Source organism: Bison bison, unplaced genomic scaffold (genome assembly GCF_000754665.1).
Source record: "Bison bison bison isolate TAMUID 2011002044 unplaced genomic scaffold, Bison_UMD1.0 scf7180017864105, whole genome shotgun sequence".
NCBI lineage: Eukaryota > Metazoa > Chordata > Mammalia > Artiodactyla > Bovidae > Bison > Bison bison.
The window spans coordinates 366,356-381,281 of NW_011494677.1; the positions used below are offsets into that span (position 1 = coordinate 366,356).

The window sequence follows — 14,926 nt, forward strand, 5'->3', positions numbered from 1 at the left end:
AAAATAAAAAAATTTATATTAAAAAAAAAAAAAAAAGAAATAGGCCTGAGAAGACCGGGGCAGTTTGACTCCAGTGATAGGCTAGGAGAAGGGTCACTGGTACACTTCCAGTGATGCTTCTCCTTCACTGGGAAGCCCCGTTTACTGCCAGACTTGTCCCTGGCCAGGACCTGGCCCTAGTCTGACTTCTGTATTTCTGGTGCTTCCTCAGAAGACCCCCATCACCTTCTACCATAGAGGCAAAGATGGTCAATTGAGTCTGAGCCCTGCTGTGGTCCATTGACCATCTCTGACACATTTTGAAAATATTTCCAATGACTGATTTTATGAGGTTTTTTTTTCAGTGCAATAAACAGCCCAGACATCTGAAAATGAGACTCTGCCTGTGGGGAAAGGAATGTCAGAAAGGGCCTTTCACAGCAGCGATTTCACTCCCCTGATGTGTCAGTGCAAATGAGGTTCAACAACTTGCTCAAGGTTTTGCAGCTGGTTAGTGGCAGAGATGTTTCTGGAACCCAGGGTGGAGAATCTTAGTATTGATACAGGAACCTTCCCATGACAATGGAGACTACTGGTCCAGAACCTAAGAGTTTAAACAGAGAGTCTTATACTCTAGCCATTTATGCACTTTCTATTCATTTTCAGTGTTCACGGCTGGGTTACCAAGTGCCCTAACAACCTTCAGTGCTGAGCCAGGGCACCCTCCAGGGAACCGCATTGTTCTCTGTCCTTAAAGACACGCATTATATAAGGTACCAGGTTGCAGCTGGGGCCAGTGACTTCTGTTGGGGAAAGTGTGGGACTGAAGAGGCCAAGGTCAGTGGTTGATCTTGGTTCAGGCCGGTTCATTTTGCACAAAGATAAATTGCTCCAAGGCCATTGCACTTCTAATGCTAGCTGGTCATTTTGTAGAGTTGCTATTGGTTTCAGTAGCCAAGTACCATACATTTCTCGAAAGATAACTCAAACTACTATTGTTCTATTCAGTTCTATTCACTCAGCGAACAATTATCTGAACCTATTAACCATTTTTTCCTCCCATATAACTTGTACTCAGTCACATCCAACACCTTGAGACCCTTTAGGCTGTAGCCCACCAGCTTGCTCTGTCCATGGGATTTCCCAGGCAAGAATACTGGAGTGGGTTGCCATTTCCTCCTCCAGGGGATCTTCCCAATCCTGGGACTGAACTCAAGCCTCCTGTGTCTCCTGCATTGCAGGTGGATTCTTTGCCACTGTGCCACCTGGGAAGCCAAGGAGAGATGTAGATTGCCCTCCCTTGGGCTGTCCACCAACTCCTGTCATGGTGTGGTCCACAGATGGAGAGGGGGCCGGCTGGCGAGTCAGAGCAGAGCAGGCAGCTCCAGTGTCTACAGGAAATTCAGTTTTACCTGCCACATCAAGGGTGACCCAAGGCTCCGCTGGGATAATGAGAGTGGATCAAGTGGGATCCATAGCCCAGGCAGGCCCTCGGGCCACATTGTTCAGTATGTGGGCTCTCTCATCCAGCTTATTCACAAAGAACTGGGGCTGGTCAGGGTTGCCTCTCCAGCGTCCCCCAGTAGGGCGCTGAGGATATTCCCGCTTCCAGTGCCCTCCTTTATGATAAAAAGCACATTGGTTCAGGCCTAGGCAGCTTCTTGGTGGTCTGTCCAGCTTTCTCAGTCTTTCAAGTTCCCCTCGAAGTGGTGGGTGAATCAGAACAGCCAAGAGTATATATGTCGAATAATACATTCGCTGCAGCATTGCTCATAATAGTGAAATTTGGAAATCACTGTCATATTCCTCAGTGAGGGACTGACCAGGTAAATACTGTTCAGTTCAGTCGCTCAGTCATGTCTGACTCTTTGCGACCCCATGAATCGCAGTACGACAGGCCTCCCTGTCCATCACCAACTCCCATAGTTCACCCAAACTCATGTGCATAGTCGGTGATGCCATCCAGCCATCTCATAGAACTAACACCCAAAAAACATGTCCTTCTCATTATAGGGGCCTGGAATGCAAAAGTAGGAAGTCAAGAAACACCCGGAGTAACAGGCCAGTTTGGCCTTGGAGTACAGAATGAAGCAGGGCAAAGGCTAATAGAGTTTTGCCAAGATAACGCACTGGTCATAGCAAACACCCTCTTCCAACAACACAAGAGAAGACTCTATACATGGACATCACCAGATGGTCAACACTGAAATCAGACTGATTATATTCTTTGCAGCCAAAGATGGAGAAGCTCTATACAGTCAGCAAAAACAAGACCGGGAACTGACTGTGGCTCAGATCATGAACTCCTTATTGCCAAATTCAGACTTAAATTGAAGAAAGTAGGGAAAACCACTAGACCACTCAGGTATTACCTAAATCAAATCCTTTATGATTACACAATGGATATGAGAAATAGATTTAAGGGACAAGATCTGACAGAGTGCCTGATGAACTATGGATGGAGGGTCATGACATTGTACAGGAGACAGGGATCAAGACTATCCCCATGGAAAAAAATTACTGTTACAACCACATAATTTTATACTGTGTTGTTGTTCAGTAGCTAAGTCATGCCTGACTCTTTGTGACCCCATAAACTGCAGCATGCCAGGCTTCTCTGTCCTTCACTATCTCCCGGAGTTAGCTCAAACTCATGCTCACTGACTCAGTGAAACCATCCAACCATCTCATCCTCTGTTGCCCCCTTCTCCTACTGCCCTCAATCTTTCCCAGCATTAGGGTCTTTTCCTATGAGTTGGCTCCTTGCATCAGGTGGCCAAAGTATTGGAGCTAAGATCTGACATGCCTCTTGGTCAAGAAAACATAAAACAGAAGCAACATTGTAACAAATTCAATACAGACTTTAAAAAATTGTCCACATCAAAAAAAAAAAAAAAGAGCTAGTGGAGGTTTTTGAACAAGGTAGTCACACAATTAGAAGTGAATAAGCAGCAATTTCATAGTTTGTGGCTTCATGGTAACTGGTCTCTAACACCAAGCTACCACCAGGGATGTGACTCCTGACTCTCTCCCAAATGAGCTGTGTAGTCATGCACCAGATACCCTACTTTTCTGTATTTCTATAAAACAGAGAAGGTGGTGATAACACATAACCTATCTTATACCACTGTTGTTGAGATTCAGTGAGTTAATGTTCTTAGGGCACATGGTAATTGCTGAGAATGTCAGTTAAATTTTAACAGTTTCATACCTTTGGATTAAAATCTTTGCATTTCATTTTGAAACTTTTACTAAAAAGAGCTCACATTACATGACAAATTATTAGCTGTTCCTTCTTCACACTTTCACAGGATTATAGATAATCAATCCTGTTTTACACAGATGAAAGAATTTAGGTTTTTAAGGAGAGAGAGACACTCTTGGAATCACAGAGCCAGACCTGAATTCTGAGTCTTGGTTCAGTGGTCCCCTAAGCTTTTTTGCTTAGCTCCAATCCTCAGCTTTGAGAACAGAAAAAGATAGAAGAACACTGGCAATTTCTGTTTATAGGATAAGGGAAAGAGTGGTAAGGGACATTAATAAAGTAAAATCAAAAGAGAGAAAACTTCTATGAAATGCCTGGAAGTGTGTATGTAAAATCAAATTTTATATACACAAGTGTATACATATTGATATGTGTGTATTACAGTGAATTATGCTGCCTCTCAAAATAAAACGTGTATGTTGAAGACCTAACTCACAATCTGACTGCATTTAGAGATAGAGCCTTTTAAGAAGTAGTTAAGGTTAACTGAGCTCATGAGGGTGAGGTCCTAATCCAACAGAACTGATAGCCATATAAGAAGAGGAAGCGATCTCGCCCTGTCTCCAGGGCACAAAGAAAGGCCGTGTGAACACACAAGAGGGCAGCCATCTGCAATCCAAGAAGAGAGCTCTCGCCAGAGCCCAACCTAGCTGGCAACCCCCTCCCGGACTCCAGCCTCCAGAACGCTGAGAAAAGAAATTTCTGTTGTTTGAGCCACCCACTCTATAGTACTTCTTATGCTCATACATATAGAGAGAGACAGTACTTACGGACACATGCCAGAATTACTTCCCAGTGACAGAGTTTGGAAAACATTGCCATACTGTTAAATCTGACGCTAATATAAACTTCAAAACGAAGCGCCCATCCAGCCCCCAGAAATAACAGTCTCCTGGCCAAATGCACCATTCCTATTGATTCATGTGATGGCATTGTTTTTCCGTCAGTTTGAATAAAGGCAGTGCATGGCTGGGATTCCTGCATTCCCCGAGATTACAGGGAAAGAACTGGGTCTGTGGAATCAGAGAGAGAGAATGAATAGACAGACATTAGTACCTTAGGTTTGGATCCATGACCGTGCTTTGGTTCTATAGTTAACATATTTTTGCTTAGACTAGTTTCATAATTCATTTCCTCAGCACCAAGCCTACATGAGGGCTACAATTAGAAAATACTGGGGTGAAGGTGGTCAGAGTTGGTAGCTAGAATAAACTCTGTCCGGTTTATTCCAAGAGATGCCTGTGGTGGTCAGTGAACCGGATTGGCTATTACCTCAGTGATTCTCAACACAAGCTGGTGATTACAAAACAAAGAAAATCAAACAGGATATTTGGACAGATGGATTTATGTCCTTCCATTATTTTGTTATTAGGAAATACATGCACGCCGTACAAAGTTCAAAAGGGACAAAAGAGGAAGGATGAACAAATATTTTATTCTAAAAAGTCTTTTTTTTCCTGAACTTTCCAAGTATTCTTCCCTAAGCATGTATTATTTTATGATTATGGGGAAAAATGTTACTTTTATAGGCAAATAACTAGCTTTTAATTTAAAAATACCGCAGACATCTTATAGTTGCTTTGTGACTAAAAAAACTAACTTTATCTTCAACTTAAAAATACTTGTGAGTCCATGGATGTATTTTTCAAGAAATTTTAGCCAATTTTGTATCCGTTCACATTAAAACTCCTGCCACTGGAAAAGATATATGAAACCTGACTGGCAGTTTGAACCTCCAGACCTGTGAAGTTCAGTGTGAGTCACCGGAGACAGGTAATTTACTAAGGAATCTTCTTTCAAATTTCACCATAATTTGTACAATGACTCCACATGTCTGTCAAACTTTGTTAAAATTAAGTGTAATACTAGGCTGGAGAGTTAAACCCAGTTCAGCTTCATTCCGTCATTTAGTAATTAAACAATAACAAGCTAAATTTATCCTTACACCTAATACATAATGACAGTTTGGATGTTCTAATTGGATAAGTGGCCAAATGCTCCCTCCAGCATCTGATGTCAGAAGATGTCACAGTGCTGGCTGGCTGCCAGACATATCAGGAACATGGTCTTGACCTGGAGGTCACTTTCTGGCAACTTCAGTCTCTGGAAGAGCACTCTGAACCGGAAGATAAGAGAGAAAGAGCCTCTGAATAGCCAAGTCCCTGTGTCTTCACGGAGATGCTTTTTTTAGGCTTGCTTATTGATTCTGGCTGAAGATCTAATTTCAAAAGGTCCAGTTATGTGGTTTCCCAGTCCTCAGTGGACTAGAAACCAAGAAAATAGAAAAGGTTTTGGAGATGGAGAGGGCCGGGGGAGGGAAAAATGACTTTATTCAGTTCATTCCTCTCTCTGTAAATGGATTACTTGACAACAACAAAGGAGAGAGAGAAAAGTTAATAAGCATTCCCCGAAGTTATATGTGCCCAAGACAATCTTCATCACTTTTGGTGATGACTTTGGGGTAGGAAAAAGTGGATGGGCGCCTTGATTTTAGGTGAGAAGTTTCATAGTTTTGCTAGTAAGAGTGGTGAACTCGAGATCATTTCTGAGGTGGTTAAGAGAGGACAGGATTCATTCATGCTCTTGTATATTTTTAAAACATTATATCATGTGCGTTATGTTTCTTTTGCTTAGTAATATACTTTTTCAAATTATTTAATGCCCCTACAAAAGACTTTAAAGTAAAAGTACATGAAAAGAAAATTGTACAAATTAAAATATGGAAGACCTGGAACCATAAAACTCTAGAAGAAAACATGGGTAAGTTCCTTGACATTGGTCTTGGAAATTATTCTTGTTGGATTTGACACCAAAAGCAACAAAAGGCAACAGAAGCAAAAACAAACAAACGGCGCTGCACCAAACTAAAATTCTTCTGTCCCGGAAGAAAGCAAAGGAAAGAAAACCATCAACAAGATGAAAAGGGACCCTACAGAATGGGAGGAAATGTTACAAATCATATATCTGATAAGGGGTTAATATCCAAAATATATAAAGAAGTCATGTAACTCAACAACAAGGAAAAAACCAACAATCTGATTTTTCAAATAGGCAGAAGAGCTGAATAGACATTTTTCCAAAGAAGATATACAGATAGCTGACGGGTACCTGAAGGGATGCTCGGCATCATTCACCAGTGGGGAAATGCAAGTCACAACCACAATGAATATCACTTTACATGAATAAAGATGGCTTTTATCAAAAAGACAGCAAAGGAGAAGTCAGCAAGATGTGGAGAAAAGGGAACCCTTGGGCCCTGTTGGAATGCAAATTGGTGTAGCCACTATGGAAAACAGTATGGAGGTTCCTCAAAAAATTAAAAATAGAACAACCGTATGATCCAGCAGTTCCACTTCTGTGTATATATCAGAAAGAAACAAAATCACTGTCTCAAAAAAGATATCTGCACTCCCAGGTTCATTGCAGCATTATTCACCATAGCTAAGACAGAGAAACAAACTCAGTGCCCACTGACAGATGACTAGATAAGGAAAACGTGACATATATTCAATGAAATACCCTTCAGCCATAAAGAAGGAAATCCTGCCAATTGCCACAACATGGGTGGACCTTGAAGGCATTATACTAAGTGAAGTAAGACAGAGGAAAAACAGATTCTGTACGAACTCGCTTATATGTGGAATCTAAAAACCCCTGAACTTACAGAAACAGAGAACAGATTGGTGGTCGCCAGAGGCGAGTGGTGGGAGCTGGGGGTGGGGGTCGATGTAGGGGGAGAGAAGGTGGTCAAAAGGTGCAAATTTCCAGTTATAAGATAAATCAGTTCTGGGGCTGGATTGTACAGCATGGTAACTATAGCTAACTGTACCACATTGTGTATTTGAAAGTGAATACAAGAGTAGGTCTCAATGTGTACATCACAGAAAGAACTATCATTTACTCTTCTGTTCTGATGTGAATAACAGTGCTTCTCAAATTTGAAACTATCACAACATTGTTAAATGACTATGTTGTTGTTCAGTCGCTAAGTCACGTCTGACTCTTTGCAATCCCATGGACTGTGACTCCTCTGTCTTCGACTATCCCCCAGAGTTTGCTCAAATTCATGTCTATTGAGTCAGTGATGCTATCGAACCATCTCATCCTCTGCAGCCCCTTCTCCTCCCGCCCTCAGGCTTTCCCAGCATCAGGGTCTTTTCCAATGAGTCAGCTCTTTGCATCAGGTGACCAAAGTATTGGCGCTTCAGCTTCAGCAACAGCTCTTCCAATGAATGTTCAGGGTAGATTTGCTTTAGGATTGACTGGTTGGATCTCCTTGCAGTCCAAGGGACTCTCAGGAGTCTTCTCTAGCACCACAATTCGAAAGCATCAATTCTTTGTTGCCCAACCTTCTTTATGGTCCAACTCTCACATCTCTACATGACTACTGAAGAAACCATAGCTTTGACTAGATGGACTTTTGTCAGCAAAGTGGTGTCTCTGCTTTTTAATACACTGTCTACGTTTGTCATAGCTTTTCTTCCAAGGAGCAGCATCTTTTACTTTTATGGCTGCAGTCACCATCCACGGTGATTTTGGAGCCCAAGAAAAGAAAAGTAACTGCTTCTACTTTTTCCCTTTTATTTGCCATGAAATGATGGAACCAGATGCCATGATCTTAGTTTTTCAGCACTGAGTTTCAAGTCAACTTTTTCACTCTCCTCTTTCACCCTTATCAAGAGGCTCTTTAGTTCCTCATTTCTCCCCAACTTCAACTGCTCCAGTCCCTATGACTGAGCTTCTCCATGTGGATTTCCTCTGCCATATGGACATATGGTTGCTTCCATTCTTTTTTTTTTTTTTTGCCTTCCTTAAAAAGAAAATCCACCAGAACCTCGGCTGCTATTTGAGGTAGTCAGTCTCCTATGAGGGGTTTGCATCAGGGTCTGTTAGATGACTTCAATTAGTTACTATCCAGGACTGTGGCAGCTCCCCTGTACTCAGAAGGTGACAAGCAAGCATTAGAGTAGAAGTCAAGTCTGTTAGAATGTAGCTTTGTAATTACATGTTACTGAGTACACCATGAGTCAAACCATGGCCAATGAAAAGTAACTGCATATTCTTGAAATAGTTCTGTGGTGAGCTCCAGGGGCTGGTTTATTTTTGGTTTCTCCAATTTAAGCCCTTGTATCATGACCCTGCAACTACCACCCAGTTCAGAGTAGAAGGGCAGCGTGATGGGGTACCAAGAACTTGGGACCAGGAATCCTCTGAAATTTTAGTAAAATGATGCTGACATGTTTTATTGTTCAAAGTTATAAAGTGTCTAGAAATGTAAGTATTATGAGCAGAAATGGCAGGGAGACAATTATATAAAACAGTGATCAAACTTCTTCACCAACACCCGCTAAAAATTGCTGGAGGACTTCCCTGGTGGGCCAGTGTTTACGAATCCACATGCCATTGCAGGAGACACAGGTTCAATCTCTGGTCCAAGAGGATGCCACATGTCAAGGGGCAGCTGGGCCAGGACTGGGCAACTACTGAGCCCTTGTGCCTAGAGCCTGTGCTCCACAACAACAGAAGCCACGACAGGAGAAGCCCTCTCACAGCAACTGGAGAGTAGCCCCTGTTCACTGCAACGAGAGAAAACCCACTTACCGAAAAAAGACCCAGCACAGCAAAAAGAAAATAAATAAGTTAACATTAATTTTTTAAATGCTGGAAAACTATGTATCCCTACACACATTTTTAAGTTGACATTTGTAACTTTTAATCACAAGTTTGAGTGATTGTAAAAAATGTGTTCTGCCAATTGTTAATTAACATAGGATATTTTTAAATGAAACTGTCATATCACTCTTTTTAAAGGTATCCAATAGAAATCAAGTATCATAGTAACTTGACACTGCCATTCCTTTTTAGAAAAGAACAAGTAGCTCTTTAACAGTAGGAGATGTTAAATTTTTCCCTTTCCTCCTTAAACTCTATTTTCATTCCACTTCTAGAGAAGTTTATCCAAATGTCATATATTTTTGATATCTTTTATTACTTTAACATCTATTATTTGGACATCTCTTTCTGATTATCCCATCCCATTTTCTGAAACAAAAATGCCTCTATAAACTGATTTTACAATTTAGAAATTAAAAACTATCCTGCGACCTTCAGGCTCCAAGTGTGAAGACATTTTTTTGGAGACTAACTCACCATTGCCATAATTTGTAACAAGATAAATATACATGTCACTGATCACTAAACATGAAGCAGTAGAATGTTACTGGAAATTATTCTCTTAATGAGATGGATGAGGATGAATTTTAAAATATGTTATTTTTATATATTTACATATGTATGTAATTAGTTCAAATATTCATCAATTAATATTACTTGGTGCAAGAATGAGCAGGTATAGCACCAATACGATCCCTATTTCTTATTTTCATGCACTGAGGAAACTTGTTGACCTGAACAAATAGATGGGGCTGTATGGAGTTTTGTTACAGCAGTGTTTAGGGTTAATCAGAAGAAAGGCTTCAGAGCAGGGTCTGTTATGACTGAGTGAACACAAACCCTGTGCAAAGATTTCCAGCCAGTTCAGCTTTGCTAGGGGACTTAAAATCTGTTTTCATGTCATCAGAGCACTGTTCACAATAGCTAAGAGACGGAAGCAACCTAAATGTCCTCCAACAGAGGAATGGATAAAGAAGGTGGAGTACATACATACAGTGGAGTTTTACTGTGTGTGTGTACTCGGCCATTAAAAATAATGAAATAAGGCCATGTGCAACAACATGGATGGACTTAGAGACTGTCATGCAGAGTGAGATAAGTCAGACAGGGAAGGAGAAGTATTGTATGACGTCCTTTATACGTGGAATCCTAAAAAGACATGATACAGAACAGAAGCAGACTCACAGACTTAGAGAACAAACTTATGGGAAGGGTGGGGGAAAGGAGAGTTAGGGAGTTTAGAATCAACATGGGCACATTGCTGGATTTAAAACGGATAACCAACAAGGACCTACTGTATAGCACAGAGAACTCTGCTCAATGTTATGTGGCAGCCTAGATGGGAGGGGAGTTTTGGGGGAGAATACATGTATGTGTATGGCTGAGTCCCTATCCCGTCCGCCTGAAACTATCACAACATTGTTAACAGGCTATAACTCTAATATAAAATTAAAAGTTTATAAAAAAAATAAAACAAAAGGAAATCTGCTTTTCAGCAGAGCTGAATTTGGCAGTGTTGCTCAATTTTTTGAACTCCTTCGAACTGTAGGTCAGCCATCACTTCCAAAATTACTCTGTGGGGGAGGTTGGGGGAGCATATGGCAACTCTCTGTACTGTCTGCTCAGTTCTCCTGCAAACCTGAAACTGCTCTTAAAAATAAAGTCTTCTTTTTTTTTAATTACTATAATGATCTATCAGTGGTCAACTCAGGATTTTTTCTTCCAAGTTTTACAGAAGATCATACATTGGAAGCCACCTACCTTGCAAAATGACTTGCACCTCAGTTACAAAGGCTTTTGCTTTCTCAACGCAAACACCGATGTTTATTTTGACCGTGGAGAGTGGCATGTGGGATCTTAGTTTCTGAACCAGGAATGGAACCCATGTCCCCCGCAGTGGAAGCGAGAAGTCTTACCCACTAGATCACCAGTGAAGTCCCTCATCCTATTTTTATTTTAACGTTTTTTCAAAAGTAATTATTTTGCTTATTGGTTATCTATTTTAAATACAGCAGTGCAAACAGAGATATTTTTACTCACCCCCTGTCTCCACCCTGGAGGTTTTTACAACAAAGGGCAATGCCTTTGTTTCCTTTTTTAGAAGAGAGAGAAGGCTGGTGTGAAAGGGCAGGTGGGAGCAGAGACAGATGGGCAGGCGCACATGAGACCTGGCTGTCTATCCATCTCCAGGAGATGGAGAAACTGATTCTCCTAAGACTGAGTCCTGTGGGGGCCGGTCCTTTAAACACCACCCAGGGGAGGTGACTTAAGTGTGTTGTTGCTCAGTCATGTCCGACTCTTTGTGACCCTATGGACTGTAGCCCACCAGGCTCCGCCATCCATGGGATTTTCTAGCCAAGAATACTGGAATGGGTTGCCATGCCCTCCTCCAGGGGATCTTCCCAACCCAAGGATTGAACTGCATGTCCTGCATTGCAGGCGGATTCTTTACCACCTGAGCCACCAAGGTGACTTAAGAACTACCTCAAATACACAGAATTGTAACATCAGACTTTTAGTAACGTATCCGCTGTTTGTCTGAAATTCAAATCGAACTGCAGGTCTAGTATCTATGGTCTACCTGGTAACCCTTCCTCATCGTAATCATCCATTTTCAGAGATGAGAGAAACTGAGACCTGAAAAGAACAAAGTACCAAGGATCTTTTATTGCTCCCTCCTCCGAATTCTTTACAGCTGATGTTTTCTCGCCTCTCATCACAGGGCCCATGCTTATCTGTCGCTCCTACGGTGATCCTATCCTCCTTACCCAGAGCAAAAACAACAACAATAACAAAACAAGCTATGATATGCATGAAAGGACAGAAGCTGTCGGGGGAAACTGAGACCAGGAACTGTCTTGAGAGAAGCAGAGAGAGCGTGTGGGTACAGTGTGGGCGAAACATCTCTGCCCCATCACCTCAAAAACAGCGGCCAAAAAAAGGAGAGGGCATATAAAAAGACTCTGCTTTCAGGGCAGACACCAAAGTTATATGAAATTTGTAAATATTCCCCATCACAGGCTAACCCGTGGATACATAACAGAAAACATCGTTCAAGTCCAGCTGCGAGTCTGATCACCTTTGCCATACATCATCCTGAGCTGCTTCTTAGGAAAGATACTGATCAAGCCTTTCATTTTTTTTCTTTCCCCTTCTGTTCTGTTTACTATCACTGCCCTCTCTCACTCCCCTCCCATCTCCCAAGCACCAAAAATAATTTGAATTTCGAACCTCTTTTTGGCCTTCCTGTGGGTGTGGGAGGACCTCCCTTGAGAATTGGTCTGGATCTAGGTGGTGGCATCCAGAATTTAGCAGCACCTCTGTCCGTACCCCACTCCCGCCTCCCTTTCTCAACACTCGGGGTGTTCAGGTGCCTTCACCCACCCCCCAAACCTTCTCTATCTCATCGTTAGTGAGAGGAGCCCCTCAGGAATCTCCGGCCTTCACTTACCTGCCCTGGTTTGGGAAGAACAAGGCTCCTTGCGCAAGAAAGCCAGCTTCTCATCAACTGTAGGAAGCCACCTCCACATGGCCAAGGAACAAGGTGATAGTGATAAGGAGGGAGGCCAGACCTGAGCCCCTCGGTTCAAGAGACCCAAGCAATTTCCTGTTTCAGAGACAGTTTTAAAAACGGAAAAACTGATTAAATTCATAGAGGAGAGTGTGTGTGTGCTTCCCTCTCCCCCAGTCACCCCCGTGACCTCTTGACCTTTCTCTGGGGAACAGCTGATCTGCTTTTCTAAAAAATCTCTCTAGGGACTTCCCTGGTGGCTGAGTAGTTCAGACTTCAGCTTCCACTGCAGGGAACATGGGTTCGATCCCTGATTGGGGAACTAAGATCCCACACGCTGTGTGGTGTGGTCAAAAAAAATTAAAAAAAAAAAAAATCTCTCTAGGTCTAGCCCCCAGCCCCTCCCTGGCCCTCTGTGCTCACAGTTGTTCCTTAGCTGGTGTCTCAATAACCTGGCACATTTTTGTTACAAGAATAAGGAAAGGGGGGTGGGGGAATGAGAAGGAGAAAAGGGCATGAGTTTTTTTGTAGTTTGGGACAGTTTTCGGTCAATGTTTTCATGACTTGTTTCTTCTCCCCTGTTTCTTTCCAAGCTGAAGACAGCACTCAGAAACACTGCTAGTTACCTGCGGGATGTTCTTTTCTTTCTCTGGTCCAACCTGAGATGCTCTTCCTGGATTTGGAGTTGGGAGGGAGGAGATGAGAGGGGTGATGTGCAGGGATGAAGAGCCAGTTTCAGGCACCAACCAGAGCCCCTGCTTTCGGTTCTGCAGAAAGCAGGGGCTCAGTGGACTCTGAGACTGTGGACGCTGAGCCCAGGATGGTGGGCACTCAGGTGCCTGGCCAAGGAGGAGAGAGGGCTCACCTCTCCCCTAGAGAGAGATAAGAGAGAAGGAGGAAGCGGGGAGATTGAGAAAGGAGGAAAGAAAGAAAAGGGGAAAAAATAAGGAAGAAAGAAAGGAGGAAGAGACAGAGGGAGGGCAAATTGTATATTCCTCTATTTTGACAGCTTCCTTATATTAAAATGGGTAATGATAATGCCCCACACACAGTGTTACTGTAAGGAATAAATAAAATGAAAGTATGGTAGTACAGGGCCTGATGTACAGTAGATGCTAAATTAATTTCATTGAGCATAAAGGACATATACACTTACCTTGTGTTTTCTTAGTTGTTTGCCTTCCCTCACTGGACTCTGAATGTCTTACTCATTTCCTCTGTCTGTGACAGGCTTCCCAGGTGACTCAGTGGTAAAGAATCTGCCTGCCAATGCAGGAGATGAAGGTTCATTCCCTGGGTCGGGAAGATCCCCTGGAGTAGGAAATGGCAACCCATTCCGGTATTCTTGCCTGGAGAATTCCATGGGCGGAGAAGCCTTGTGGGTTACAGTCCAAGGGGTCGAAAAGAGTCAGACACGACTGAGTGACTGAGCATGCACATACTCCCTCTACCTATGACAGTGCCTGGAATATAGTAGACAATATATATTTTTAAATTAATTCATCAACTAATTAATACCCAGTCCCATCCTCACCTGGCCCTGTTTGCCCTGCTGGTCAAGAATATACTCTTCGCCCTCTCTCCCTATGCTCCCTGGACCACCATTCTGAAACTTAAACTCTGAACAAAGGTTGTCGGACCTGTAGTGGATGAAATGCCAGTACTCCACTTCCTAAAAATACTGAAGAGTTTTCTCAGCAAGCACAGGAAGGCAAGAGATTCAGAAGCGCAGACTGTGGGTTGTTGATATTTCTAAATCCACTGCAGAACCGTGATGTGTTCAAATTAAAGCCAGAGTCCAAGGTGCTGTTTATATTCAAAGCATTATATTTTAAAGAGCAGAGGACATCAGCCTTCCCAACACATTCAAAGAGGGAGGAACAGCATTCTAAGAGAGAGAGAAAGAGGAAAAGGAATGAGGAAGAAAGAAAAAGGACGGAAGGGAGGGAGGGAAAGAAATAAAGCTGGAACAGTGGATTTTCAAACAGGCACATGGAAATCCCAGTTAAGCATGGTCTACTGGACACGTAATTTATCTCTGCTGTCTCTTAAGCCTCCACTAAAATGATAGCAAAGGAGGAAAGGAACATACATCCTCAAGGACAAAGAATGTGAAAACAGCAACAACCAACAAAAAATGTTAAACCTTTTAAAAAACACAAAAGCTATGATCAGTGGAAACTAACCTATTATGTCAGAAAAACCTAGACCTGTGAAGATTGGAAGCACCAAGAAACCAGCAGTTCAGCATCTCCAAGCCCCAGACAGGCTCAAGAATTCAAGGACCAGGAGCCTCTGAACTGGGTGGTGGGGGAGGTGTGGTTAGGGTGGGGCTGGAAACAGGAAGATGGGTTGAAAGCTTGCGTGAGAAGGAAGAAGAGTGAACACGGAAGCCTTGGGGCTGAGGATCTAGGCTCCACCGAGGACAGAAATGAGAGTGGAACGGCAGTCAGGGGTGGAGTCATCGAAAGCCCGTGTACCGAACAGAGTGCCACCTC

At 42.7% G+C, this 14,926-nt stretch overlaps 1 protein-coding gene across 1 annotated transcript in view; it reads right to left on the minus strand.

The window, feature by feature from the left end:
• The window catches only part of PLEKHA2 (pleckstrin homology domain containing, family A (phosphoinositide binding specific) member 2), an 82,221-nt gene extending 67,526 nt beyond the window's left edge, over positions 1 to 14,695 (minus strand). The window contains exons 1-3 of the mRNA XM_010838758.1: positions 14,615 to 14,695; positions 13,585 to 13,891; positions 12,369 to 12,524 (exon numbers count right to left, since the gene is read on the minus strand). The gene's annotated coding sequence lies outside the window, so the exon portion shown is untranslated. The remainder of the gene's footprint in view (positions 1 to 12,368; positions 12,525 to 13,584; positions 13,892 to 14,614) is intronic.
• Positions 14,696 to 14,926: the final 231 nt, after the last annotated feature.